This window comes from Canis lupus, chromosome 24 (genome assembly GCF_048164855.1).
Source record: "Canis lupus baileyi chromosome 24, mCanLup2.hap1, whole genome shotgun sequence".
Taxonomy (NCBI): domain Eukaryota; kingdom Metazoa; phylum Chordata; class Mammalia; order Carnivora; family Canidae; genus Canis; species Canis lupus.
This window is the reverse complement of record NC_132861.1, coordinates 44,514,129-44,541,817: the sequence shown is the minus strand read 5'-3', so window position 1 is coordinate 44,541,817 and position 27,689 is coordinate 44,514,129. Positions and strand designations below refer to the sequence as shown.

At 41.5% G+C, this 27,689-nt stretch overlaps 1 protein-coding gene and 1 long non-coding RNA gene across 4 annotated transcripts in view; one reads left to right on the top strand and one right to left on the bottom strand.

The window, feature by feature from the left end:
* The window catches only part of CAB39 (calcium binding protein 39), an 83,280-nt gene extending 58,747 nt beyond the window's left edge, over window positions 1-24,533 (bottom strand). The window contains exon 1 of one of the 3 annotated variants that reach the window (XM_072796637.1): window positions 24,379-24,533. The gene's annotated coding sequence lies outside the window, so the exon portion shown is untranslated. Of the gene's footprint in view, window positions 1-23,099; window positions 23,247-23,520; window positions 23,677-24,378 lie in introns of those variants that run through there. The other 2 variants (XM_072796639.1, XM_072796638.1) reach the window with 2 other exon arrangements.
* LOC140616153 (uncharacterized) lies at window positions 183-23,142 on the top strand. The gene is made up of 3 exons (XR_012016681.1): window positions 183-520; window positions 19,446-19,540; window positions 23,035-23,142. It is a non-coding gene; the product is annotated as an uncharacterized lncRNA (long non-coding RNA).
* Window positions 24,534-27,689: the final 3,156 nt, after the last annotated feature.

The window sequence follows — 27,689 nt, the reverse complement described above, 5'->3', positions numbered from 1 at the left end:
TATTTTATATCAATAATTCCATGCACACTTCAGAGCTGAAATTGTTGGATCAACACAGCTCTTTTCTGAGTCAGCAAGGGGTCACTGTAGCATTTCTCCAAAGGACGTGCTGTTTTGCAATGTCTTCAGCAGAAATACTCAGGTCACAGGCTTTGGGTCTTATTTCTAATGGATGACTCTTCCCTTCTGTGCAGGATCTGCCCAGTTTTATTTTGTATTGAGAGGTACCACGCCAGTTGTCCCTGGAAGTTATATAAAATGAGTGAAGGTAAAGAAACTCTTTGTCTTCTCTTGAATAGCCGGATGTATCTGATTCAGGATCATCACTGAAGATAACTATCGGTTTTTTATAAACACCATAGAAATGATCCTTGACCTGCCCACCTTAGAGAGCAATTTCTCATAAAGAATGACTAAATAATGGGCTGCTCTGGCCACAAAAAGACCACATGATGTTCTGTGTGGTTCTGGATGCCAGGTACCAGAATAAAAGAAGCCAAGGAGATTCTGAGAGACTCAGGTAAGGCAGCAGTCTGAGACTTGAAATGTGAAGATTCTTAACTTGTACCAAAAGCTTAGGCCAATTTACATTGCCATCAACAGTGCACTAGCTAACCAATAAGAGGCTCCATTAGTCCTTTTTGAGTTCTGCCAATCTGTTAGATTTAAAAATGCTATTTTCTTGACCTCCTCTCCCTACCCCTCTCATCCTTACAATTCATATTTGATCATTGATAACAACGAACATATTTTCATGCCTAGTGTCCGTCTGCATTTCCTTAGTAAAACTGTACATCTCTACTGCCCATTAGTTTACTGGGTTTAGAGTATGTCTTCTTATTGACTTGTAGGATACTATATAATTATGAATATTATCTCTTTAGCTGGTTTGGGCTTTTTTTTTTTCAAATGTCCTACTTTGCCATTTGCATTTCAACTTCTTAAACTTGCTGTACAAAAATCATTTTTTATAGCTTTATCTATAACCTTTTTCTTTATGAGTTCCAGATTTTTCTATTGGGCTTATAATTGCATGCTGAATATGAATGCAAGATTTCATACTTACAGGTATCAGATATTATTTACAATTAAGCAATGAATATCCTTTTCTGAAATAATGTTCTAGGAGAATCTAATTTAACAAACCTCACTATATTATCCAGTTTGACAAAGTAAGTCAACTTTTACATTACCGCTGCTTAGTTGTGGGAAAGTCAATCAAGAAATTCACTGTAACACAAATTCATGACCTTTCTTCAGTTAACCACCAACTAAGTTATCTGGGAGAGGGGCAGCACAGAATACATTCTTTATTTATAACTATTCTAAAAATACATGTTAAATAAGTACAATATTAAACACTAAATTTGATATTTCCCAAAATTACAGGTGTATGACTTGAGAATATTTTTAAGATGACTCTATAGACATGCCTTTTAGACATGGATTCCAACATGATGTGACCAATTCCTCATTCCTAGACTTTATCCCAATCTAAGCAAGCCAGAGGTAAATACTAGAAGTAAACTGATAATATGCCATCAGACTTCAGTAGCAATTTCAGTGAGCATCAGGTAGGAATATTTTAGAGTAGACACGTATCTTCATGCCCTAAGCACTGACACATCTAGGACAAGGGTAAAAGGAAAGAGAGATTCGTGAAGAAGAAACTCAAAGCTTTATGAGCAGCCTTATTAGACATGCTATTATGTAAATTACCATTACCACACTAGCCTGTGAGCTGCGTGTGCAAAAGCCATGGGTCTACCTTCAATGTGCACTACACCGAGCACAGTTGGTAACCAAATTCCTATACAATTTATCCAGTTTGGGTTCTGTTACAGATAAAGATGAGCCATGGAAGAGCCAACTTAGAGGATCCCTGTTATTCTCCAGGCATTCCTTCTTAAGAGTATAGCGTTTCAAACTGAACCCTAATTCTTGTATGTGACCTGACCAGCCAAGACTACCTACACATATATTTCTTAAATGTAGTCATAGACTCCATCCAGAGCTTTGATAGTCACATACATGGCTGCTTTCTATTGAGCGGTTTAATTGACCTAAGTCTTCTCCACGTGTTCTACAGGGAGCCACATCTTCATCTACTGTTTACATCTGCATTTTGGGAAATGTCTGTAGGACTGAATAAGTATTCCTATTAAATTGCTTCTACTTTAGAATCAGTCTACAGTTGGACAATTCAAATTCTTTTTTTTTTTTTTAATTTTTACTTATTTATGATAGTCACAGAGAGAGAGAGAGAGAGAGAGGCAGGGACACAGGCAGAGGGAGAAGCAGGCTCCATGCACTGGGAGCCCGACATGGGACTCGATCCCGGGTCTCCAGGATCGTGCCCTGGGCCAAAGGCAGGCGCCAAACTGCTGCGCCACCCAGGGATCCCAACAATTCAAATTCTTTCTTGGATCTTGAGTCTGTTATCTTAGCTTTCCCTACCAGATTCCTATCAACTATTAATCTGATCAGCAAGTCATACAGGTCTTCCTCTACTCCCTGTTAAAAGTACAAATACCGGGAGCACCTGCGTGGCTCAGGGGTTAAGCATCTGCCTTCAGCTCAGGTTGTGATCCTGAGATCCTGGTATTGAGTCCCATATCGGGCTCCCCATAGGGAACCTACTTCTCCCTCTGCCTCTTTCTCTATGTCTCTCATAAATAAATAAATAAATAAAATCTTTAAAAAAAAAAAAAAACTACTGAAGCTTTCCAATTAAAGCATGCCATCCATCTGTATTGTGTATACAGCCATTTAAACAACCACAAGGCCACCAGGCCACCTAACTGCATTACCACTAGCAGTGATGGCTTAGATTTCTCTGACCTTATGACATACATATATTCATATATAAAAAATAAGTATCACACACATGCAGTACCACCAAACAGTACTTATCCTTACCAACTAAAATTACAGTGATATTCTCTATTCTATTCCCATTCCCTTCCTCCCTCTTAAAATGCTACTCAGAATCCACTAAGCTGATTTCACAAACAACTAATAGGATGGAACCTACAGTTTGTAAAACAGATGTAGAATCAATCTGAGTAGCTCTTTTACTAATGACAGCTAACTTATTCACAATGCTGAACTTTTCCGATTATCATGAGGCAAAACGATTTCACAACTTGGTTTAAGGTCTGAAATTACAGTTACATACTACAAAGCCTTACTTAGAAACACCTGTAATACATGCTAATTAACTGATTTCATGAATATGTTAAAGGCTTTTTATCATTATAATGTGCCATCTTTAATTTTACCTACATTGATTAATTTACAGATGATCCCCAGGAATTAAGAGTGACACTGTTACAGTTTTAGAATTAATTCCAGAAAACGTGAACTTCACAACTATTTCCTTACAAATTAGTAAGGTACTTTAATACAAAAGGTTAATCAATGTCCACATTTAAAATTTTTTTTTAAATTTTATTTATTTATGATAGTCACAGAGAGAGAGAGAGAGAGGCAGAGACACAGGCAGAGGGAGAAGCAGGCTCCATGCACCGGGAGCCCGACGTGGGATTCGATCCCGGGTCTCCAGGATCGCGCCCTGGGCCAAAGGCAGGCGCCAAACCGCTGCGCCACCCAGGGATCCCAATGTCCACATTTTAAAATGTGAAACCATCAGTCTTTATAAATTCATTTTTCTTCTAGTTAAATTTACTGCTCACTTTGCTGCAGGGTTGTGTAAACATAGTCCATATGATCATGGGCAAACATCATGATTTCACCCACATTTTGGTAAATAAGAAAAGCAAACAGCTAACTCTGTTCTTTTAAAAAAGATGGTAATTCCTTTAAAAGGATGTGTAATTCAAAACTGAACTGTAAACAACTGAGAAAATTTGAAACAAAGTTCAAATATGAAAAAAAAGTCTTTCAGAAAATTATTTTTGTGTCAAAGATTAAGATAGATGGAAAAGCAAAAGAAACAAAAAAGTTCAAAAAAGGTACACCTAAGAGTGATGAAATGATTTTTATTTTTTCTTTTTAGTCATTCTAATGAAGAACTGTGTTTTAAAAGAACAATTTCCTTTTGAAAATTTACAACCTTCAAGGGTACCTTGGTGACTCAGTCAGTTGAGGGACCTGTTCTTAATTTTGGCTCAGGTCATGACCTCAGGGTCATGGGATCCACGCTCAGCAAGAAGTCTGCTTGGGATTCCCTCTCTCCCTCTGCCTTGCCTCCCTCCCTCCCCCAACAAGCGCCTGTGTGTGCACTCTCAAATAAAATCTTAAAATAAAGAAAAAAAAATTTATAACCTTCAAACTTCTATCTAAAGGATCAGATATAAACCTGGAAAAAAAAAATAAACCTGGAAAATCACTTTCCTTCAAGGTCCAGCATTGCTATTTCTGTTCTGGCCAAATGCCCATGAAAGCACAAACATGCCACAAAACCAGCCTGAGCTGAAGCACCATAGTTGGAGATTTGAAGTTTGTTTCCTTTTAAACTGCTCAAAGGCCACCATACAGTGGTATTTAATGTAAATGGGCTTTTTCTAGCAGAAGTATTTAGAGTCACAGAATACACAGTTCTAGGGCTTCCTAGAGGACTGTGTAGAACATCTCACTCAAAGAGGATTTCTGTGAACGAGTCAGCACCTCCTTTCCACCTGTCATCCTGTGGTACCCATTCATTAGGAGTTGTTCAAGGACTGAGGAGTCAAGGCACACACAGAGAAAGACTGAAACCTATGGAAGACTACTGCATGCCCCCAGACCCCGTTTAAAACACCCAAATAAGTGACAGGAGCAGCAAATTCAGAGGACAGACACAGTACTGGGGGCTGAAGATCTCAGACTTCAACTGAGGAGATGCTTCTTGAGCTGCATTTTGTAGACAGGATAAATTTGAGTAAGAGTCAGAAAATGTATTACAATTGACTGGAGAGCTTTATGCAACAATCTGAATTAAGAAAACAAAAATTAGGGATCCCTGGGTGGCGCAGCGGTTTGGCGCCTGCCTTTGGCCCAGGGCGTGATCCTGGAGACCCAGGATCGAATCCCACATGGGGCTCCCGGTGCATGGAGCCTGCTTCTCCCTCTGCCTGTGTCTCTGCGCCCCCCCCCCCCCCCCGTGTGACTATCATAAATAAATAAAAAAAATTTAAAAAAAAAGAAAAATTATTTAGTAATTTTATCCAGGGCTGGTGTATAATAAAGTATCAAGTGACAAGGAAGGCAGAACTTAAAAAAACTTACTGTAAACTCAAGGGCTGTTTACAGAATAATCACATGCCTTCTTTTATTGCCCAAAGAACATTCCACACTTGATGGAGTGGTGCTTTCCAGGTGAGTGTTGACATCACAATACAGTCACAATGGAAAACTTGCTTTTTAATCTGAAAGCTGTATCTAAAATACACAACAAAAAAAACATCTTATATCCATGGGAGTCCAAAAAAGTTAAGGTTTAGGTAGAGGACCCAAAAATTTAAGAAGAGCTCAGATGGAGCAATTACTTAACACTTAAAATGTATTTCCTTCTACAAAAGTTTTGAATAGGAGATTCCGTTTCCTTTACTATTTTGGCAGAATAATCTACTAACTCAAGTGAATGTGGTAACTATATTATTTGTGAAAGTGCTCTATAAATCTGAAAACAAAACAAAACAAAACAAAACCAACAAACATGCAGAAATTATTATTTCTGTGCAGGCCTCAAAAATCTTTCTTCTTAGTTTTTAACTTTATCTTCCAAATGCTTGGATTCTTGCTAACTATATTGCCAACCTGTCAAATCTTGGTGGTTCAAACAGGAAGTTCATGTTAATTAAAACTAGGCTGTCTACAGCTGTTCTTGTGGGGAGGGGGATGCACAGGGTGAGCTCGTTCCAGTGGTAGACAGATGATGCAGGCTTTGAAATTTTTCCAGACTACAGGGACATTAGCTATGCAAATGACAGTGGCCTTTAAACCTTGTTCTAAGGTCCAAGGAAGGTGAGTGAGGGTCCATCTCTTCTTGAGCCTAAACATCTCATTCCTATTAGTTTTTTTATACTGCACTTCAGTGTTAGAAATTTAATGAAAAATTTTAAACTACTACTTTATGACATTAAATACATCTGCATGTTAAATACAGAAACTATTTTCCAAGGAAAACACTGACCTGGCCTCCAAGTCAATTTATAAAACCAGATTTGAAATCAAGCTCTTTAAATCTTCAAAGGCCAATATCGGTGCTGTTGGCCAGCTAAGCCAGCTGTTAAAGCGGAGTGGTTACTAGAAAACTATAACCTTGGACTTCTCTGGTATCCAATTTTAATAAAAAGTTCAGTGGTATGAACAATTACAGAGGGCTACTTCCAAAGCTCCAGAGCATCAGAAAGTAATGATTTAACTGAACTGTACTCTGGCCTAATATTATTCCTTATGTTTCTATACTAAGATAGCTTAAACTTGAACTCAGGTACTTCACTTTTACAGGCACCATACAGAACCGAGAGAAATGTACTAAGTACATTAGTACTAATGTACTAAGATCTGTATTAATGGATCCACAGGGTCTCAGTTTCTGGAAAGATTTTATTTCTCTTAAGTGACTGATTTGTTTTTGTTTTTTAAGATTTTGTTTATTTATTCATGAGAGACACACAGAGAGAGAGGCAGAGACACAAGTAGAGGGAGAAGCAGGCTCCATGCAGGGAGCCCGATGCGGCGAGACTCAATCCCAGGTCTCCAGGATCACGCCCTGGGCCGAAGGCAGCGCTCTAAACCGCTGAGCCACCCAGGCTGCCCTGATTTGTTTTGTTTTGTTTTGTTTTAATTTTTATTTATTCATGATAGGCACACAGTGAGAGAGAGAGAGGCAGAGACACAAGCAGAGGGAGAAGCAGGCTCCATGCACCAGGAACCTGACGTGGGATTCGATCCCGGATCTCCAGGATCGCGCCCTGGGCCAAAGGCAGGCGCCAAACCGCTGCGCCACCCAGGGATCCCCCTGATTTGTTTTTTATCTCATGAACAGTTTTGCAACCAATCTTGTTTTCTTCTTTGTTCTGGCCACTAAAACTCTGAGCCACAGGTGTGGTCCCCAACCAGCTAGTGTCAAAGACATGCACTGATTTGTGTACTCACCCTGCCCCAGGAATCATTCTATTTGCCTTTCATTATTTTTTCCTTTGCTCCTTAAGAAATTCTTTGGGGGTGGGGAGGTAGAAGGGGAAGGGACATAAGAGCAAAGAAAAGGAAAGGAAACATACCCCTAACTTGTTTTATTTCCTTCAACTGGAAAGCAAGGAACATGAAAGAACAACTATTTCTGGCATGAAGGTGTGGCTTTTAACACTTACCACCATGATAAAATTGTTAAATACTGTATGACCTAGTGTGTTAGTTCTCCTGTTCAGGTGAAAATACATGATCCTGAAAGGGGACATCCTGTCTGGGAGAGATTACTAAATTAAGTCAAACAGGGACAGTGTACCAGGGCAATCAACATGTATGGAGTACAGTAAAATAAGGCTTCTACCATTTTTCTTCAAATAATTCCTACCTGTGGTAACAACGGCCTCAGCCTCCCCTGTAATGTGAGGGGTGTCAAGCACGACTCTGGCTCAAGAGCAGCTCCTACTCCAGTGCACAAGACCTATTTAATCCCTGCCATTGGCCCTTTTAGTAAGTAATAATGAATAAAAGTATTTCCAAGTATATTCAACATATTTTTCAAGCCTCTATTATGTGTGAGGCCTTGCGGACATTAAGATCTAAATGGCTGCCTTTAGAGAAAAATATTTTTAAACTAGTTATATAAAGTGTATTCAACTAGTGTTAAACATACCATTCCTAAGTTAAAAGAGCTGAGCTGTATTTTCAAACTTCTATATTCTATCCTAATCTTTCTCCGAAATCAGGAAAACAATAAGAATATGAGTTGGGGTGAGGGTGGGTGGAAGGGTGACAGGCAAAGGGCACAAAGTAAATGTAAACAAACTGCACATGATGAGAAACCAAAATGCTACCCAATCAAATCCTGGTACTTTAGACTAAAAGCAGATTAACAAGGGAGCACATTCCACCCTTGGGTAGCAAACATTCCAATCCCTTCTTGTGTATTTCTGGGATTGCTGAGGGACTATCAGTGCAATAGCTTTTAGGCAGGGATGGAATTCCTTTGGGATTCTGGGATCCAGTCCTTTAGAGACTCCTCTGGGCCTTGAGGATATCTATGTGCAGAGCTAAAAGAGCATGCTTTTCAGGGCAAAATGAGATAAAAGGACAAAATGAGAATAGGAAGGAATATGTGGCCTGAGGGCAGACAATAATCAAGAAGTTCATCTGAACTCAACAAACCAGAGAGGAGGATAAGAACCCCAATAATCTTCACAGTTGGGAAAACACCATCTCCTTCTGGCAACTGCCGGGCCTTACCAACCACTAACATGGCTACCATGGGAGGTGCAGTAGTCCCTGTTAGAACCAGAGTCCTGTGGGCCCAAACAAAGGAACCTAGAGGGGAAGAGAGACTTCTCCTTAGTTAAAGTCTCTATGGCAGGGCTGAAGCTACATGAAAAACATTTACAAAATGTCGGTGGCCAGGCTTTCTGTCAGGTGGAGAAGGCTGGTCTGCACAGAGAAGATGAGTAAGCAGAGAAATGGAGTAGCAAATGGATAGTCATAATGGAGTTTGTGTTCCTGGTCCTGACTGCTGGTGAAGACCTGGGTGCATTGCTGCCTTTCCCCACACTTCCAGTGTTTGACTCCTGAGATAAGCTTTCACTAAATCCCTACCTTGTTGGAACAAACAGGAGTTCCAAGTAACACGGGGGCTACCTGTAAGCTATCAGTGCTCCTGTCCTATGCCCCAGAAAGGCAGCTCTAACAAGGGCAGGACTCAGACATTTCTCTCTTAACCTTTCAGAGGGCCAACACCCAACTCGTGAACACTGAGACCGGCACTGTCTTTTATTCTTGCATGTAGTCTGCATACCTGCATTCAGAGTTGAAGATCTGAAATGTGTCATTAAATGACAGAGGAAGAAATATGGAAAAAAATAACAACGTGAAAACAGGTGTATCTGTTTATTCTCACAAATTGAGAATAATGTTCAAGGTTATTCAAGGAAATACAAATTAAATGCATTTTTTTCCCTAGCCATCCTAAACTGAACTCTCAGGATGATTCTGTGTAACTCCTGATCTTTCCCTTTGGATATCGCTGCTCTAAGACTTAGAAAAATTACATAAACGTAAGTGTACGAAGAGTGGTGTATCACTTCCCTGAGCAGTTAAATGGCACCCAAGAACCACCATTTAACAACTAGAACTCCGTAACTTCTCTTCTGTAGTAGTTCCTGAGAAGTGGAGGGAGAGTGAAGAGGGCATCTGGGTGAAAAAACAAGGTGTTTACATTCAGACAGTCTCAGTGTCTGACTTGAGGCAAAGCAGAACATTTTAGAGTTAGAACATCATAGCTCTCATTCAGACAGAAAAGTCAAGGCAATCTAATGAAAAATCCTCCTGGTTCCAGAGGGACCAGGTAACTGCCAGGGCTCCAGAACTAGGGCCTCAAAATGAAGCTACTTGAGGATCTGACAGATTTGTGCTCTAAAACGTCAAAAAAAAAAAGGGGGGGGGGATGGGGGGGGATGTGTGTGTCAAGAATCAGCTAGTTTGGCAACTGTTAAATGTTAGATGACGTAATTCTAACCAGGACAATTTGGGGAATGAAGGGGGATGCACTGAATAATTACATAGGGACAAGAGGCATAAACCTGGACTTTCCCTGCCAAACAGGGCTTTTGATCACCTATACTAAACTGTAGCTATCTTCCCTCCTCTAGGACCAGCCAATTTTTCTATTTCACTTCCCCTGATCAAGGGCAAAGCACCCTCCCTCCACTTACAGCAGAGTCATCTGCACACAAATATTTATTAGTGGAGATGAAAATAAGTCTGTGTTGGCAATACTTGGTATTTCAATTAACATCTACAATTCACTGGGTTTATAGAGGAATATGCCCATGTCACAAGAATAACCTTAACTCTTCACTTCCCACCAAATATTCTTTGCTTCAGGCCAGGTGGTCAACAAGTTGCCAATTCCCCTACAGGTGAAATACTATCTTGACTCATCCCCCCATGCTCTTGTTGCTGAAAGGATCAGAACAGGCTGATTTAACTGATCTAACTTCTGCAAGAGCCCAGTACACCTCAACAGGAGCGCAACACACTCCCTGCTCCGTATCCCTGCCCCAAACTCTGAGCTATTTTACCCTGACCTATGTAACCCTGCATTTGAAAATTACAAAAAGCACATTTCATGTATGTCCCTAGAGATCAAGGGCAATCTTCATATAATCTTCACAAGGCAGGATACTACAGGAAAACTGACAGTGAGATAGTGTGTTTGTGTGCACATATGACTTTTAAATAAAAATGAGGTATAAAGTGTTTCCTAAAATCCAAGCATGTGATCTTAAGGCTGACTTTGAGAAACTTGAAACCATAAAAGTTCTGAGCTTCCTGCTAAAAGATGACTTCACTGGACTACCAGCTTTCTCTACTTTGACCACTAGGGTATCCTCAACACTAATTTCACCTTCTTCAGGTTTATCATGTTGCATCAAACAAGGCATTCCAATAAAATCAGTGCAGCATCAATTGGAAGAATCTAATATGTTTGAACATCTTTCACAATTCAGTGATTCAGAGAAGCAAACTCCATTTTCTTCTTCTACGTAATAGCTAAAATAGCTAATTTAAAATCACAGCTTTACTGACATATAATTTACATGCCATTCACTTAAAGTATATAATTCAATAGTTTCAACAGTTTACAGAATTGTGCAGCCATTGCCATAATCAATAAAATAACTGGATTTTTTTTTTTTTTAAGACATTGAAGGGACGCCTGGGTAAGCTCAGTGGTTGAGTGTCTGCCTTTGGCTCAGGGCATGATCCCGGATCCTGGTATCAAGTCCTGCATCAGGTTCCCTATGAGGAGCCCGCTTCTCCCTCTGTCTATAACTCTGCCTCTCTGTGTCTAGAATAAATAAATAAAATCTTAAAAAAAAAAAAGACACTGGAAATTCCCTATAGTAAGGATAAAACATAAATACTTGTTATTTTATTTTCTCCTGGCTTACATGAAAGAAACATCTTAAGAATCTGGACATATATTGGACCAAAATATTTCCCAGAAAGGCCAAATGGGCAGTATATGAAATTGCCTTATCTTCCTTCCACTGCACCTCTACTAACACAAGCATTACCACCTAAAAAAACACTTTAACATCCCCCTTGTTACTTGTTTTTATTTAGCCACTACCTGAGCTCACTGTTCATTTACCCAGTTTTAGCATCTGACATGTTTGAAAAACAGCATGTTTCAAGGGCTAAGAGGATAAGCTCTCAGCACACCCAAGTGTGAACCCCAGTTTTGCCATTGGAAGAGATATATACTAAAACCTTTGAGCAAAACACTTTATATATAAAATGACAGCAGGACTTAAAATTTTAACAAACTAAAACATCCAGGGTAGCATTTACTAATAAACAGCAGTTGCCAGTTTGTATGAGCTTTTGCTGTACTGAACTAAATATTAACCCTTGGTCTATCATCATGCAAAATTTTTTTCATATCTTTATCTCAGGTTTTTTTTTTCCCTTTTAATCACTTGATAGCAATGAAAATAAGCATATTTCCTCATCCAAAGGTCTGACAAATATTCATATAAATGTTCTTCTAATCTATGTTTTTAAACTCATTCTTCCATCAAATTAATTTTCATAAAGTGCAGCTTGCTTATCAAAATTGATTTTCCCAAAGAACAGATAACCAATTATCTAAAAATCTTATGCCAAATAACCCCTCTTCTTTCCTCAGTGTAAGATCGTGTAGTAGTCACATACATACTTTTTACTGAGCTTCTTAAGTTAACTTTTAAGAAATCTGACTTTACTTTCTGGCTAACAATATGCTAATTTTGGAAATTTTCTTGCTTCCTACCATTCATTCAGTCTTAACATTCAAGAACATGGTATCTCTCCATTATTACTCAGATCTTTATTCCAATTAAGTTTATAGTTTTCTTTATAGAGATCCCAAACTATTTTATATAGATCTCCCTTACCTTAGGTGTTTCATTTTTTGTATAGTAAGATCTTTCATTTTTATTACTGGATATTGCTAGAAAGAAAACTGCTACCAATTTTTAAATATGTAGCATATGGCTATCTTACTGAACTCTTATTTTCAGTTTTTCAGTTCATTCCGTTGGTTTTCCTAGGTTTACGATTGTAACATCTGCACATACTGCTATTTTCCGCCATTTCTTCCTACCAGTTTTACATTTTATTTGAGGTTTTCTTGCATTGGCCAGGATGGTATCAAACATCAGACATGTTACTGGGCATGCTTATTTCACTTTCTATTCTACCAGTTTTTCCATTGGTAGGCTGTTTGATGTTGGTTTAAGACAGATATTCTTTTATCTCCTACCAGCTTTTAAAGACCTCATAATCAAGAACTGGTATATTAGCATTGTTATCTTGGCAAATTCTGAGATGATACAGCACAAAGGGGCAATATACCCTGGTGCCAGACCCCAGGGGTTCGAAACCCCAGGCTCTGTGACTTACTACCAATTTATCCTGGGGCAGATTATTTTACCTCTTGATCTAAATTCCTTCAACTGTAAAATGAGGGTAATAATAATACTAATAACAACCTCTTTGTTGGGTTGTTGGGAGGATTAATTGAGATAATTAGAATGCCTGGCACACAGTAAATACCAAGTGTTACATGTTATTTGCCCTCTTGAATTAAGAGAATTTCCTATTCAATCATTTGCTGATGTTTTGCTTAGGATTTTCATGACTACTTCCATAAATTAAACTGAGACATCGTATTTTTCCTTTGTAATGTCTTATATCAGGTTGCCAATCTTATATTCTATCAGGTTTTTAAGAGTTTTTGCTAGTTTTGAAATAAATATGATTTTGTTATCTTTTTCTATTCTTCTAGGATCTAGAATAAATGAGGTCGTGTACTGAAAAGTCTTTTTAAATTTTTAAAGAGAACTTAGACTTTCTGTATCATCCAGGTTCAGAGCTCCACTCACTTTTTTGGTTGGGAGGCCATGGCATTTAATCTGTATCTAATACATTCCATGATTAGTAATCTATTCAAGTGCTCCACTTCTTTAAAAAACTTAGTTATTATTAAAAAAAAAAAAAAAAAAAAACTTAGTTATTTGGGGGATTCCCGGGTGGCTCAGTGGTGGAGTCTGCCTTTGGCTCAGGGTGTGATCCTGGAGTCAGGCTCTCTGCATGGAGCTTGCTTCTCCCTCTGCCCCCTGCCTGTGTCTCTGCCTCTCTCTCTGTGTCTCTAATGAATAAATAAATAAAATCTTAAAAAAAATTTATTTGGGGGGGGAAGAGTGAGTATAGGGGAGAGAGGCAGGGGAGAGGAAAGGAGAGAAAGAGAAGCAGACTGTCAATTGAGCTTGGAGCCCCACAAAGGTCTTGATCTCATGACCCTGAGATCATGACCTGAGCTGAAGCCAAGAGTCAGACGCTTATTCAACTGAGCCACCCAGGTGCCCCTCAAGTGCTCCATTTCTTAAGACAGTTCTGAAAAGCAACGAGTTCCACTTTCATCATTAGATCTTTCAAAGTTGTACATGACACACTCAGACCCAATGTTTCTCTGGTCAATTCCTTCTGGATGTTCTTTTCTGTCTTGCTCCTTCTATGTCTTATTCCTTCCTCCTTTCAACAACAAAAGCCTCTATCAAAGACAGTTTTGCCCTTTCCACACACACCTATGGGGTGTTTATATACAATAGCCTAAGCTAAGCAGACTCATCTCTCTGTCTTTTCACTATATTTATTTATTTATTAATTTAAAAGATTTTATTTATTCATGAGAGACAGAGAGAGAGAGAGAGAGAGAGAGAGAGAGGGGCAGAGAGAGAAGCAGGCTCCATGCAGGAAGCTCGAAATGGGACTCGATCCCAGCACTCCAGGATCACACCCTGAGCCAGAGGCAGACACCCAACCAGTGAGTCACCCAGGAGTCCCACCTTTCACTATATTTAAAAGTGGGGCAGCTTTTATAAGATAAACAAGAAAAAACGAATATGCCTCACCCTCACCACCATCCCCCTGAGGTTTTACCTTGTGTGAAGAAGGAATGCAGTCTATTGTCCAGCCCTCTTCCCATCAACGCACCTTCCAATCACACACTACGTAGTGTTCGGGAATAAGAGCAAGACTAGCTCTTGAGTAAACAAATGGGTTATGACCAATTGTAAAGAATAAGGATGAATAATTTTAACAATATAAAGCTGGAAAGTATTTATTGTGCTGTGTGTACATACCAGGAAGATGTTACCAGTTCTAGTTCCTTCCTGCCTACTTGAGAAGGCAAGGCACGGGGATGTGGGCCACTGAATCTGTGACTAATGTGCTATATAGCACTTAGGAAAAACATTATACAGCTTATATTCTAATGCAATGAAAATAAGTAAAATAATCTTGTAAAAACATCAAAATGACTTCAAGTCCTAGAAAATATATTCTGACATACACTTTAACATTTTTCAGGTAATCTCAAATATGAATGAAATTATGAATCCTTACAGATATCTGTATCCTGCCTACATCCTTATCTAAGACACTTAGAATTCTATTACAAAAGGAAATAGTTAATAAACTGTATTTGGTAGCTTCTAGAAATCAACACTTTGCTAAGAACTCACTCCCTTCTGGAATATGTCCAGCAATCAACATCAATTTCAGTCTCTATGATTTGTGGATTACACCGTTCCCTTTTTTTTTTGGAAAAACAGTACATTAGCATCTCTTATCTTCCTGCACAGCTCCCTCTCTTCACAGCTCCTCAAAGGTCACTGACAGCAAATCAGTAATATGAACATTCTCTCAGTGTCCTAGGATCTCACACATCTTGACCAGAAAACTTGCCGTCGTGTTTCTGTAACAGAAATTCCCTATGTTCCAGGATGATTCTACATCCCAGTACTTTGTGGTGGAGGCAACAGAGTTTAGTGGGTTTCAAGTGTACACTCTGGGACCAGGGTTTCCAATCTAGCTATATGACTTCAGACTAATTACCTGGCTTCTTTCTTCTCCATTTACTCACCTAGAAATATGGAGATGAAAAAAGGGTTACTATAGGATTAAATGAGGTTAAGCTAGAGAGGTCTTCAAATTTATACCAGCAGGTAACATATAGGTGCTATGTTAGCAATTATTCTTTTTACTTCAGTTTTTTTGCTTACACAAGTAGAAAATCTCTGCTACCTTAACACTGAACTGGTTTACATACCTCAATGATGCCATCAAAACCTCTCATTTCAGCAACTCCAGGCCCTAGTGAGGGACACTTGGGCAATAAAAGAGACCAACAGAAACATTTAATCAGGGACAGACAACATCAATGCCTCAGGAGGTGACATAAATGTAGGAGGTGGCCAGCTATGTTCAGAGCAATAGTAACAAAAACTAGATCTGGCCCCCACCATTGTTCATCCCCTCTAAATGTCCTTTTCTCAGGTCAGGACACAAAATTAAACTCCCAATTGCAATATTGAGGATGGGGGAATTTTAAAAACTGCAGAAATGAGCATAAAACAAGAAAATAGCAACTTTTATTTTGCCGCCTTCTTTTAGTGAATTAAACTATAAAATGCTAAGTTAATCACTGATATAGGTATGTGCATATTTACATTTGATGACATGTTATAATGCAAGATTATTCTAAATTTAAGATATTGTTAAAAAAAGGTTTAAAAAATATACAATAACATAGCATAAAGCTCAGCAAATGTGAGTCCACTTGCAAATATGAGGCAAAACAACTTTAAGTGGGTCCTTTTGACTATAAAACTATCCCAGAAAGCTGGTATCAGAAAAAATGATACATCTAGCTACAGATCAAGAGTCCAGGTTCACTAAAGGCTGCTTTAACACTTTCAAAGGCTTAAAATACTTTTTGAATATGAGTATGGTGCAGTAGAGAGTCTTAGAACTTCAGTTATCACAAAAGCTAAAATGGACTGGGCACTTAGAGCATATCAGGCATGTTATGTAAAGCATTTCTCACTGAAGTCTCACAACTACTCTGCGCAGGTTCTACTTTTGTTATTTTACAGATGAGAAAGCTGAGGCAGAAGAGGCATTAAACATTCGCCCAACAAAATACCACCAGAATCTAAATACAGGAATTCCAAGGCTAGAGCCTCTCTTCTTATCTCTATGCTGAGCTTTAGTTTTCTAACAGTCTCTCCAGGGCCTTTTCCCAACATCACTTTAGACATTTATAAACTCATGTAATCTGTGTGTTTCTCAAATTACATGATGCATTGGTTTAGTTGCTCATAACATGTTAAAAAATATAGCAGGATGAAAAGTATTTGAACGCATCGTACACAGGAAGGCCTAACTAAGTATTGTTTCGTGAAAGTTCTTTCTCAGTTTTGACAGTGTGTTTATGTACGGTGTTGGGTCACTGATCAAAAATGTAATTTCTCACTGTGGGTTGAAGTTGAAAAAAAAAAAAAAGGCTTGAATAGCCACTTAGCTAAAGTGCTCATTCTTTTACTTAACAAAACCGAAAATAGATTATTCCAACCTTAGTTGGATCCAAACCTGATATAAGTAATCATCCCAATCAACAAGCAAATGCTTTGAATTCCATACTACATATGGATATGTAAAACATATGTAAATAAGGTTTCTCAAACTGTATTCCAGTAGAATCCTCCTTCAAGACTTTGGGGGGACTATTTCCTGGGGAAGGAGGTGTTCTTGTGACCAAATAAACTTAGCAAATTGGGAAATGCTGCACATTATATTTCCTTCCTGGACAGCCACAATGTACATTATTAAAAACTGACAAACTCTGCAGAAAAACAGTAATACAATCACTACCAAAAGTTAAAATCTGATTAACTGTTTTTAACCCAGTGTTTTCCCAAAGTTAAATTTTATCATGAAACTTCTCTAACAATTAACCTCTCATAAGACTAATATTCTACAAAACAGAATTTGTAAAACACGGTTTTAAACAATATCCGGAAAAGGGAGATCCTAATAAACTTCAGCTACTATAGTATGTAAACCTTCAAATAAGCACAAATATAGCAGAGATAAATAAAATATACAGAAAAAGATATCTTGGTTAATATCTCATCTCTGCTGAGCAGTTTTGTCAGAATATTACATAGCTCTGTCATTTAATGAACATTTACAGGAACAATGATATTAGAGTCTAAAAACACAAAGTGGGGGATCCCTGGGTGGCGCAGCGGTTTGGCGCCTGCCTTTGGCCCAGGGTGCGATCCTGGAGACCCGGGATCGAATCCCACATCAGGCTCCCAGTGCATGGAGCCTGCTTCTCCCTCTGCCTGTGTCTCTGCGCCTCTCTCTCTGTGTGACTATCATAAATAAATAAAAAATTAAAAAATAAAAATAAAAAAAAATAAAAACACAAAGTGGGGAAAGAGGGAAGAGCAGAGATACAAAAAAAAATTTTTAAAATCTGCAATTCAAATAAATTACAATTTATTGCACAAAACATACATATAAGAAAAACCTAAAACTCACACATATTGTAAACAGCCAAAAGATCTGGAAAGGTCATCCTGGTGACCTGAGTTTCTGTCCCTTGCCTGGAGAATTCAGAAGTAAATGAACTAACTGGCTGATAACATGCCAGCAGAGAGGGGCAGAGTTGTTTACCTAGACTAGGAACTCTTTGCAACTGGCATATGGAACAGGACTCAACATAATGGGCTGTAAAAACTGCCTGTGGAACAAATTAATTCATAATAGATGTTTAGGAGTTATGAACGCTCAGGGGTGGCGCATAGCTGCCCTCTTATCAGTGACAGAACGCTGGGCTGGAAATAATCCTATGATCTAAGCCAGCACACCACCTTTCTTAGAGGATTAGTATCAATTACAGCCAAAGAATACTATCTTAAGCATGTTCCTCACATCTTTACATTTGATTCTACATTTTGGTCCTTTCCACTTTTCTACTCTCCTTGCCTTTGGTTAATATTTTTTCCTCTTCCCAAAACAAAGAGCTTATAAACTTCACAGCAAACATACTTAAAAGTTGACAATGAAACTCATGTAAAGCTTGAGGATTTGTTAATCATTGACTAAGCTTGTACTTTACAAGCAGATGACATTTAGTTCTTAACCATTTTTTCGTTAAGTACATTAGAAAATCTGAAAATACATATTGTGATATTACATTACAAGAAGCAGAGAACTAACATGCTGCTGTGAAATAGGAAGACCAAGTACCTGACCAACCAGAAGACAATGATGTTAAAGCATGGTCACATGCCATATCTAGAGCCCTCATAAAGAAACTAACTTAAAGACCACAAGCAAAAGGAGAGGTACCTAGTATAAGGGGGCGGAGGGTGGGGGGCAGCAAATCAGAACGTCTATAAACAGGATCACTGAGAAGAAGAACAAGAGACCTGGGATTTTCAGCCTGGTTCCCTTAGCATGATAATGGCATGACTGAAGAAGCCCCAAGAGGTGGAGTGACCTGCCCAGTCACTGAGTCAGAACCCAGCCCAGGCCTTCCAATTCCCAGGCTTCTGTGTTGCGCACGGTAACAAAGGCCCCCCATTTCTCTATAGGACTACTATGAGAAGTAAATACTACCCACTGGCCTAACTAAAACTAGAAACCACCAATCAAATGATGACTATACAACCAAAGCATGTAGAACAAACTATTTCATTTTGTACTATCACGTGGTTATAGTCTGGAAACCTATTAGAATTCACATTAAGCTTTATTTACAAACCTTAATTCTGAAGTACTAAATCAAAAACGCTCAGCAAAAAAAACAAGACCCTATAGAGGAATATATTTGTCTTATTTTTGTCTACCTCCCTTGGTTCTTTGTCTATTTCAACTTTTAACTTTAAACTACCACCCCTAAGAAACTTGCCAGCTACATCACAATTACAAACATGAATAAACAACTTTAAAAAAGGATTATGCGCCAAGAGCATTTAATATGTGAATACAATCTTCGTAAATGTTAGCGAAAAGGTTCAAAGAAAACATTACTGCATAAAGTACAAAACAATTTCTTTCAAGCAAGCTAGATAAAGAATGAAGAGAGGCAGGCTCTAGACTCAGTCCTGTGGCTAATAAGTCACACAACTCTGAGCAGGCGACTCCACTTTGTAGAAAGCCCCACCAGTTATAGCTCAAAGTTAGCCACTCACTGCTCTAGTTCGGGAGGGCCTGTGTCCCCATCTGCAGAAAGAACCATCTGACTAGAGCATTTCTAAAATTCTCACGTTTCTTCCCCTTGAACCAGTCAGTCTGGCATCACCATTATCAGAGAACTTATCATCAGCATTCGGTATGAGCACCTTAGTAGTAAAGTACTAACTTATTTAATCTCCCTACAGTTTTCTCAGATGTGGTCTATATCACACCTGTTCAAGAAATCTAGACTGCAGAGAAGTGGAGGAACTTGCCTAATGTTATAGAGCCCACAGGGCAGGTGAGGATTCAACAATCCAGGTAATCTGGTTACAGGGAGTCTGTTACTGCTTGTAAGCACTGTAATACTGCCTCTCAGAAGTAAGTCCTAGAGTGGGTCTTAACTGGAGACATGTAAAAAGAAATGTGTTCATGCTATTTCTTCTTGGAGCCCAAATACAGTGGATACAGAATCCACTGTGGAGCTAGAGAACCATGAGTAACATGTGAACACTACCCTGTAGGAGACCAAGTTATAGTTCATTAAACAATGTTATAAAGTAGCAACTTAATTCAAATCAAGCTACAAAAGGTATATTTTGTTTCTTGAGTATTTTATCAAAATAAAGTCTTGTGATGTTTCAACTTTATCATACTTCGTCATCAACAAGTGATCCTCTGGATAATGTTCCCAAGGAATAATTATCATATAAAACCACATTGCTACTAAATATTGATTAGCGAGATGTTCTTAGTCTCTTTAACTATGTGAAAATACGTATATACATAAAAATAAGCAAACTCAAACCAACACCACTGTACTTTGAGTATCAAAATCTCAAGTTAGACACATTGTATTATGGTACATGCCTACATAAATAGCTAGGGCAGTCTTTACCTCCCTCTTTTGGGGCCACTTCACACCTGACCAACCTCTTGCAATTCTCTGCATGCCATTCTTCCTTCCTCTGCCAGCTTAACATCACAGTTGCTAATAAATCACAATTCCACCATCCCCTCACTCCTAAAAGCACAGTGGAGCCAGGAAGCTCAGGAAGGTAGAGAATGATACCTACACACATGCACACACAAGTACACACACAAATCCCAAAACAAAATGCTAATGGCAACAATCTGTTAACCTTCATTTCTAAAATTCTCACATTTCTTCCCCTTGAACCAGTCAGTCTGGCGTCACCATCATCAGAGAACTTATCATCAGCATTCGGTATGAGCACCTTAGTAGTAAAATACTAACTTTACGATCAGTCTAGTGTCTTGTCACTGGTCCTGTAATAACTCTTCTCATGATTCTGGAAAGGCCTGAGAAGCAGAAGCAGAATATTTAACGTTTACTGCCTCAACTGCTGGTAGTAAATGTTTGCCTCACTCTGCTCTGCCACCAATACTCTGGACTGATAAAGGCACTGATGGGGTCCAGTAGGAGAGCATTAGAATGATGAGACACACAAAGGAAGAACTCTCATTCAGCTCAGTTCCTTCTTCAATTAAGGGTGGCCCTTGGGTAGCCCCAACAGCAGTCTTCTTTCCAGTAAAAATCAAACTACAGGCTGATGACTAACTTGTTACACAAGTCTTAGGCTACTTGGCTTGATCTGCATTCACACGAATACAAGATCCTTAACCTTAGTAATAATAAAGCAAAAGTCCCAATCTAACCTACAGGTTCAGAGACTTGATCTTCTTTCCTACAATTTTATAACACAACAAAGTTTTACCAACATTTTGCTGTTATCCATGCTAATCCGCCTATCATCACTACCAGACAACAACCATAAAATCAAATTCCTAATTAAAAGGAGCCATGGAAAAGGAGAAAGTAGATTTGTAAAACAGAAACACCATCAAAAAGGTAACCAGAAGACACTACCTGAAGTGAAAGTCTACCATATACTGGATTTAATATTTTGCGTGCTGAAGGTGGATGTGGGTTTATGTCTGTATTTCTATGGTATATGGCAAAACTACGAATGATCAATAATCAATCCCTCCTGGAAAAAACTCTAGGGAATGCATGGCAGTAATTACAGAAATCCATAAACTATGAAAGTTGATCAAAGAAAAAATATTTAGTAAATATTCAAAAGAAATAAATCATGCTTTGTGGTATATACATTTGCAATGTAAAAATAAAGATTCAAATAAAACCAAATTATAAAAGCAAACTGCATACCTATTAAACTTTCTTAACTATTCTTTTTTTTTTTTTAAAGATTTCATGTACTTATTTCATTTATTTATTCATGAGAGACGCACAGAGAGAGAAGCAGAGACATAGAGGGAGAAGCAGGCTCCATGCAGGGAGCCGGATGTGGGACTTGATCCTAGGACTCCAGGATCATGCCCTGGGCCAAAGGCAGGCGCTCAACCGCTGAGCCACACAGGCATCCCAACTATTCTTTTATATTAGCTTTATGAAAGTTTATACAATCTAACTCAACATCTCTTTATATGCGATTAGAAACAGAAACCGAGATCCCACTAATAGATTTTAGAATGTAAAGCAAAGGGAAAAAAAAACTGGTTTAAACAAGAACCTGTAGTCTGAAATGCTAATGAACTAAAGTGAACTGTCTTGAAATGAGAAACAAAATTCCTTTTGTTATAGCAGCAATTATTTCACCAAATTTTATATTTTACTAAAGAAACGCCAACAGAAAAACTACATATTGAATCTTTGTAACGTCATGATCAAAAAGTAGTTAATCTATACGGATAGCCTCAGTATAAAGACTATTTTTTAGAAGAGGAGGGTTAGGGGAGATGGGGAGATAAATCACTCTGTATGGGAGATATTATACCAGCTAAGAAAATCTTTTTAGAAAGTACATGTTTTTTTTAAAAAGTATATCCACTCATATAAGCAGAAATGTGTAATCTCTTCCATATCTGATGCTGACACCCCCCCAAATAAAACCTTTCTTCAATAAGTAATAAGACCTAAATCCTACAAAGAGGTTAATAAATATACTTCAAACAAGACACCTTTAGAAGTTCTGCCCACCATTGCAGTTATTAAGCATGACTACTGCATTTTATCTGAGATAAATAAATGCAACCCTGTCCAAAAAAAAAAAAAAAAAGAATACGCTTAAGACTTTCCTTACTCGGGTAAAAATGTTTTTATATAAAGATATTCAATGAACAAAAATGTTAATATTTATACATACATGCAGTTTTTATTTCATCATGCAAGAAAAAAATAAGCATAAAAAGACTGAAAAGGAAGTATGCAAAAATGTTAAAAGCAACCAAATCTAAGCGGTAAGATTATAGAAGATCATTTAAAAAATGTTTTCCAGGACCTCTTGCATTTTACAAGGTTTTCTTGACTGAAAAAGGTTGACATTCACGGATCATAGAAACAAACAACAAACAAGTGTTTTAAGAAACGAACATGAGTTCTAAGCTGCTTCCACAAATCATCTATTCTAGACTTTAAATACAGCTAATTATCTGCTAGTAATTTTTTTTGGGGGGGGGATGGAATGTACAGAAATCAAGCTAGATTTTCATTTCTCACTCTCCTACACTTTCATAACTAAAAACTAATGAAGAAATGTTTACCTTTCCATAAAAACGGTTCTATGTCCCAACTTGCCGCCCCGGAATATTAATAACAACCTGATTTTTTTTTTTTAAAGTCATCAATTTAGATTGCCCTTACAAAATGCCCTTTCAAAGAAGTCACGCTTAGCTCAGTAATTCCAAAGCGTAGCCACCTAACACACAGTGGAAGAAGTTTTGATGCGTTTTTTTTTTTTTTTTTTTTAGTGAACCGCACCAACAGAAACGCCTTCCGTGCAGAGGAGCTTATTTCGTGCGCATCTTTCCCTTACCTCTTAAGAGCCCGGTATCTAATGAAGCTTTTTTGCAAAAGGTTCTTCGCTTGGCCTGGACGTGAATTTATCTGTAGCTGTCAAAATCGATCTCGAGCTGCATTATGTTCAAGGCACAGAACGACGACTCTCTACTGGGCCTCCCTCCTCCTCTCCCTTTCCCAAGAGCGCCTTTAAGATCTCCCAGCTTACATTTCCGGGGCTCATGAGTCACTGGGCGATGAGCGCTCAGTCCACCTTAGAAAGCCGCTCCAACAGCCCCTACACAGGAGCCGAGCGTCTGGCCCCTCAGCACCTCGGGAGCCCGACCCCTTCGCTCCCCGACTGGCCACAGGCAACTGAACTAATTACCCACTATTTCTAGACCATGCCTTTTTTTTTTTTTTTTTGTGATCTTTGGGTTTGCTGCCCCTCCACATACCGCCGGGTCCCCACCCGTCCTCTTCCAAACCCCATGGGGCCTTCAACGCCCGGCTTGGCACCGCCTCGCCCAGGAAGCCTTCCAGATTTCTGCCAGGCGGAAGGAAGTGATCGATCGATCGGGTCCGGTCCGGTCATTCCCTGGGTGCCTTTCTAGCACTTTGTAGCTCTTTCACAGGACTTATCGCCTCGTCGCTGGTACCGAGGTTATTTGTGTGCTGGGCTTATCTCCCCCACGGCAGAGCCTAAGCTGCTCGGGGCGGGGGCGGGGGGGGGGGGGGTTACCTTTGAATCCCTCCGGCGCGGACCTGCTGCGGCGCCCGCCCGCCCGCCCGCCGCGCTCGGCTTTTGGCTCAACTGAAGCCGGGAAGGCTCCGGCCGCACGACTCCCAGCCAGAAGTCAGGGAGGCGCCCCCGCCCCCGCCCCCGCCCCCGCCCCGAAAGGAGGATCACAAAAGATGCTGCCCGCGTCCCCGTGTCACACAGGAAGCGGAGCGGGGCTCAGGGGCGAGGGGCCGCGGCCGGGGACTGGGCCGGGGCCGCAGCGGGATTGACAGCTGGCCCGGCCCGCGCCTCCCCGCCCACCCGCCTGCGCCGCCGCCGCCCCCGCCCGCCAGCCCCGCCAGCCCCCCGCCGAGGGGAGGCCGGGGAGCCCCGGGCCGCAGGCCGCTGCGCGCCGCGCCGGCGAGGGCGAGCGAGGAGGGAGGGAGGGAGAGAGGGCGGGCCGCCGCCTCCGCCGCCGCCCGAGAAAATGGAGGCAGCCCCGGGCCCGGTGACGGGCCGGCGCCGCGGGCAGGGCAGGGCCGGGCCGGGCCGGGCCGGGCAGGGCAGGGCAGGGCCGGGCCGGGGGGTCACTCACGGGGCTGGGCCGGGCGGCTCCCTCTCCGCCTCCGCGTCGTCGCCGTCCCCGTCCTCGGCCGCCGCCGCCTCGGGCTGCTCGCTCGGTCCCCGCGGCGCGGCTCGGGCGCTCGGCCCCTCCGTTGTCTTCCGCCCGCTCCTGCTCCCGGCGACGGGCTCCCGCGGCGGCGGCGGCGGCGGCGGCGGCGGCGGCGGCGGCTGCGCGGGCGGACGGCGGCCCAGGGGCTCCCGCGGCGGCCGCCGCTCTGCTGCGCTCGCTCGCTCGCTCGGGCTGCGGCTGCTGCTGCGGGGCCCCGCGCCGCCTTCGCCTTCGCCTTCGCCGGCTCCCGCAGGCTCGGTGGCTCCCAGGCCGCGCCGCTCCCCGCTCCCCGCTCCCCGCTCCGCGCTCCCGGCCCGAGCCCGGCTTTGACGTACGCACTGCGCAGCCGCCGGAGGCGCGACGTCGGGCGGTGCCGCAACGCCCCCTTCCGCCTCGGGCGCCCCCCAGCGGCCGGGCGGACTCGGGACAGCGGGGTCCCCGCCCGCGGCCGGAGCCGGAGGGGCCGCGCCAGGAAAGCCGCGGCGGAGGGAGGCCCGCGGTGCTACCACCTGCCGCTCACGTGCTGGTGCTCCGCGCGCTTCCGGGAGGAACCCGGGGTCCGCCTTCTGCCGCCGCTTCCTCAGCTGTTAGCAAAGCTTTTTTTTTTTTTTCCTAAAAAAGCAAGGGCCGATTTTGTGTAGATGGATTCTTTCATGCTGGGGAGGGACAGATCAATTCATTTAGCATCCTCTGAGAGCGCGCGCAGAAAGTGATGGAATGATCCAGATGAATAGGATTTAAACTCCAGCCCCACTCTGTGGATTATTTCCTGTCCCAATGCCTGGGTTCCTTTACACACACACACGCGCACACACACACGCACACACACACACACACTACCATAGGCTTATGAGAATGAAAGAGCTAATGCATTGCAAAGCTCTGACAGCAGAGTCTTCTACTTAGAAATGCCAGGCATGTACTGTTTTTGTTTCATTTTGTGGCTTTGTTCTTAACTTGGGATTGAATGGATCGTTTTTGAGCATCCACTGTGTGCCAGCCCGTGTGTCCTAGGTGGTGGGGAAGTGAACAAAACAGGCCCTGCTCCTGCAACAAACCAATCAACAAATAAACCACTGTATGCAAGTGGCATCGGATGGTTTCCAGGGCTGTGGAGACACACAACACAGGCCAAGGAGGGGAGAGAAGGGAAGATACTGTTACTTACTGCGCTCCTGCAGGGAGCAGCTACAAGAAGAAAGAGCTGTGTATGGAAAGGCAGAGGGAACAGCAAGGAGGAAGGCACTGAGATGGGACACCAGGGAGCCCAACAAGGCACTTGCACAGAAGGAGGGGAGGAGAGAAAGAGGCCAAATGGAACAAACTGAGGACTTTGGTTCTCACTCTGCATGAGATGGGAAGCTATTTGGAGGGTTTTGAGCAGAGAAAGGGCTTGGGCTAAACTTTCAAAGGCTGTAATGCCCAGCCTGAAGGACCTGATGGTTTCAGCCAAGAGACTCCTTAGAAGGCTTTTGAAATAGTCCAGTCAAGAAGGATACCTGGGTAGGTCAGTGGTTGAGCATCTGCCTTCAGCTCAGGGCATGATCCCGGGGTCCTGGGATCAAGTCCTGCATTGGGCTCCCTGTAGGGAGCCTGCTTCTCTCTCTATGTCTCTGCCTCTCTCTCTCTGTCTCTCATGAATAAATGAATAAAATCTAAAAAAAATAATAATAATAATCCAGTCAAGAGAAGACAGGCTCAGTCCTGGGTGGTAGCAGTGGAAGAGTAAAGAAATGGTCAGGTTCTAGACACATTTAAAAGGTAGAGCTGACAGGTTTCTGCTGGTTTCTTAAGTTTTTGGTTTTTGTTTTCTCAGGCAACTGGAAGATACAGTTGGTAAAATGAAGATGATTTAAACAGAAGTAGACAGGAAGGGAGGAACCCAGTAATACATCTGGGGGCATATTAAGTTTGAACCCAAGTAGGAAGCCAGATACAGAAGTCTTGGGGTTTAGGGGAGAGGTCCAAACTGGAGATAGAATTTTGGGAGTCTTCAGAATAGGTAAAATCTCAGGACTCAATGAGATCATAAGGGAGTGAGTGTTAATGAGATGCAAGGCCAGGTATGAGCCTGAGACCCCATGATAATGAGAAGTCAGTCATGGAGATAACAAAGAACCAGCAAAGGATGCTGAAGAAATGATCCAGGGTGGCAGGGAGACTTAGGAAAGCATCATGTGCTGGTAGACTAGGGATGGAGGAGGGATTCATGCCACCAAACGCAGCTAATAGTTAAATAAGGTTGGTGTTGGTGATTAGACATTGGTATCAGCACCACAGAGGTAGCTAGTGGCCTTGGTAAGCGCCATTGAAGCAGAGGCCAGTGGAAAAGCCTGATTGGAGTGGTCTCTAGAAAGAATGAGACCCAGAAAGAATTGGGGCTCTAGAAAGTGACCATGACAACATTTTCATGAAGTTTCACTCTAAAGGGGAGTAGAGAATTAGGGTGATAGTTGGAGGGGAACGGAGGGTCAAAGCAAAGATTTTTGTTTTGTTTTGTTTCATTTTGTTTTGTTTCTAGAATAGAAGTCTGTCTGTGTGCTGATGGGAAAGATTTAGTGGTGAGGAAAAATTCAATAATGCAGGTATGTGGAGGGGGGTGGGGCGGCATTTTTTGGAGAGCTGTCCTTGAGCGAGCAAGTAGAGAAGGTCTGGCCTTGGATACCTCTGAGCAAGTATACCAGCAAGTATACCTTGGATACCAGTGAGCAAGGCAGGTGCTCACTGACAGCAACAGAGGGCGGGCACAGTGTGGGCATAGAAGCAGGAACCGGATGGACGAGGTGCCTGAATGTGTGGACTTGTCCTTCTTTTTTTTTTTTTTTTTTTTTTTTAAGATTTTATTTATTTATTCATGAGAGACACAGAGCGAAGCAGAGACATGGCAGAGGGAGAAGCAGGCTCCCTGCGGGGAGCCTGATGTAGGACTCGATCCCGGGACCCTGGGATCCTGCCCTGAGCCAAAGGCAGACGCTCAGCCACTGAATCACCCAGGAGTCCCTGGACTTGTCCCTCTGAGAGCTTCTTTTTTATCAGGGAAACAAGAAGCAAGGTCATCAGCTTGGGGTGTGGAGAGGGAGGAGGTGTTAAAAACTTGAAGGAAGAGAAGAAGGTGGAAAGAAAGATCCATCAGCGGGGCTCTCCTGTGTTTTCACTGGCCACATTTTGCTGGGGAGGAGTGGGAAGTAGTGAAGGTGGGGAGTAGGCTTCCACCAGGGTTATTTTTGTGAGAT